Source organism: Panicum virgatum, chromosome 1K, assembly GCF_016808335.1.
Source record: "Panicum virgatum strain AP13 chromosome 1K, P.virgatum_v5, whole genome shotgun sequence".
NCBI classification, from domain to species: Eukaryota; Viridiplantae; Streptophyta; class Magnoliopsida; order Poales; family Poaceae; genus Panicum; species Panicum virgatum.
The window spans coordinates 28,806,682-28,809,967 of NC_053136.1; positions in this window are offsets into that span (position 1 = coordinate 28,806,682).

A 3,286-nucleotide genomic window follows, 5' to 3' on the forward strand; every position below is an offset into this window, starting at 1 on the left:
GCCCTGAGTTGCCAGGAAACCGCGCGTGAACGTGTCCCTAAGGCTGTGGCTTTGTCTTCAATGATGGAGTACCATCATCGTTCCGGCCGCCGTGCCTAGTCACTGTCGCGTCGCGGCCCTAGGGTGCAAGGAGCCCGTGGGCAAGCAAGTGCACCGACCTGGCAGGCCTAAAGACTAGGCCTTTGGCATTGCCTCGCATCGCCGTGCCCCAATCTCGCCTTGGTGCAGTGACAGCGCAGCGAGCCCCACAACGACACGACGTCGTAGCGTGGCTCATGAGAGTGCCTCTACGGCATTTCGCCGCACTGAATCGGGCTGGCCGCATCGCATCTAGCGTGTGGTTGACACACGGACCCCACTTGGCAGTCAGAGGGGGAGGGAAGAGAGGCGTGTGATAGCCAAGCTAGCCCTTTTAGTATATCAACCAACTAACTTAGCAGGTGTAAGCTGGATATGATAAGATAAGATAATCACCAGCAATGACGGTTTGGCACAGGAACTCTAAACCTTAGAGCGTTGAGCAACCGGGAGAACAACGAGTAAGAAAGGACATGCACTTCTCAAATGTGCATTTGTTACTTTGTTTTTTAGCACCTCCACTATTAGATAACAAAAGGCGTGATGAGCTAGCTTGGGACACAAGGTATTGCACCATTTGCTTTGATAAAAATTAGTTCAACCGCACATTCAGGTCTCACACACAAAAAAAAACTAACTTTTAAATGTGCAGTGGATATATGGCACCTGAATATGCGGTTCTTGGATATGTATCCACCAAGTCTGATGTCTTTAGCTTTGGAGTGATTATCCTGGAAACTGTGACCGGAAGAAGAAACACTTCATCGGGAACAATGATGGCTCAGCATCGATTAAGCTATGTGAGTCTTTAACTATTAGCAATATTTTCAGCAGTATCGCTATTATACACCTTAGTTGTAGCGGTTATCCCCCAATAGTCAAAATATCGACCAAAGTGACGCCGAATATAACATAGGGCCTGTTTGGGACCGCGTCGGCGTCGCTTATGAGCTGAATATGCGGAATAATCCCACCGAACGGCCTGCGACAAACGCGCGTACGCCGGCCGCCGGCAACGCAAAACGCCGAGAAATGAACTGCGTGTGGGAGAATTGCAGAAGCGGCCTCGGAGCTGCGTTGGGCTTATACGCATTGCGATTTTCACGCCTGCGGTCCCAAATAGGCCTATAATCTGTCTCAATACTTCAGTAACTCAGTTGGGTATAGCAACATCTAAGGTGTAGAATAGCGCATGGGTATTTTTCAGTTACTAAGGCCACCACTAGTGGAGTCTGAAATCGAACAACAGCATATGAAAACCGAACATTACACGCTGTGGGAGTCGACTCCTCGTTGTCAGAGGTAGAAATCGACCTCCGAACAGGGTTCCACGTGAGCGAATAAAAAAGTGAATTCATGCACTCCGCCCATACACTTGCGCACATGCCGAGGGTGCCGCGTCCGAAGGAATAGCTGAGAGCAAGTATTATAGTGGGCTAAAAGCAAGCTGAATGATGAGGTGGAGGAAATAGAAGAGGAGAGAGAAAGGGAGTGGGTTGTAAGCTTGCAGCCAGCTTTGACACAAGAACCAAGAAAGTTTGTGAGATAGACAAGTGTGTCATATATTAATGGTGGGGAGCTAAACCACTATACAAGTGGACTGAAAGATGAGCTATAAAGAGTCTTGCAGCTAGCAATGGGCTAAATTATTAGCCTTACTCTGATGGAGTCAAAAATCGACGTAGCACTGGAGCTGGCCTTAATAAAGTTGGGTATAATAATAGTTTTGTGATTTCCTCTTCGTGCTCAGGTCTGGGAAAACTGGACGAGAGGAACGATTACAGAGACAGTTGATCCATCGTTGCAACATAGTTGTGCTGAAAACATGATTCTCAAGTGCATGCACATTGAGTCTATTATGTGTTCAAGAAAATCCAAGCGATAGACCCAACATGTCCGATGTGATCCTAATGCTTCTTGGAAGGCCTGCATTTCTCTTTAGGTTGGACGACACAAATCAATCCCATCTTGAAGGTGCAGCTGACCTGCCAAGGCGCTCAAACAAATCAAATTTATCACTCAATAAGGTGACGATCACAGAACTTGAACCGAGGTAGCTGGCCCCGATTACCAATTATTCAGTTACAATAGGATACGTGGAACATTGTTATTTAAGAAGACTAGAAGAGTGTGCATAGTAGTATAAACATTTGCAAATAGGATAAGTTTTATTACTAATCATTTAGCTTAAGGAACTAATATAGAGCAGGTAGTATATACATGGGACCGTCTATGGACGTTCGAGGGGATGGTGTCATTCTTGTTCAGACTTCAGAGGCTGTCGAAGAAATAGGACCGCTATTTTCCATCTTCTCCTCTTCTGTTCTTTAATCGTGTGGCATCAACTGGGAACAAGGAGTTGCTCTGTGCGTGGGTCCTGGTGATCAGGCGTGGAATGGAGGGATTTAATGGATTTGATGCTTTGAAACTTGAGGAATTTTACAGCAAAGAAATTAGACAATTCTGTGAAATATACTCCCCTTGAGTACATTTATGGGACCCTACATTTATACTGCAGTAATGCATGGATAATCTGCATCCTTAATATCCTTCCACGAGTTGATATTTTTCCGGCATAAAACACACCACCCTTTTGCACCCTAACTCACCTGGCGCGCGATGTTCAAGCAGGGCCGCATGGAGGAGGAGCAAAGTGAGGAAGAAGACTAGAAGAGGAGCAGGAAAGCGATGACGGAGAGGAAGAGAAGGAAAGCGACGAGGATGAGAGAGCGACTTGGATACGCCATGCCACTTGGAGGAACTCGTGTTCATTAGTATTTTGCAAATCTGGTTTCTAATCCATCGTCATATGTCCAAAATAAAACTATTTTATTCGACACTTCAGTGAAATAGTACAGCCCCCACCTTTTCATTCACTGTTCACATACACTGCCAAGTGGACCCTGAGGTCCAGAACCAAAAATTACAGGATATAAACACACCAAACTTGATCTGTCTGTTAACCCTTGTTGGCTCTCAACCACAATGATCGCTTGATTAATTTTTAGCGAACTGAGTACAACTCGGAACTCAACCTTCTTTGTAATAGAACTCAACCTTCTCTTTTAGTCTTTTTTTCAAAATTTTATTTATTTTAGGTTTTAACAGACGCAATTCTTTTAATAGTACTGTGCCCCTAGATATAACGTACGATAACAAAAACTATAAATGTAGAGAAGTTAAAACAACTAACAAAAGCTATAACGCC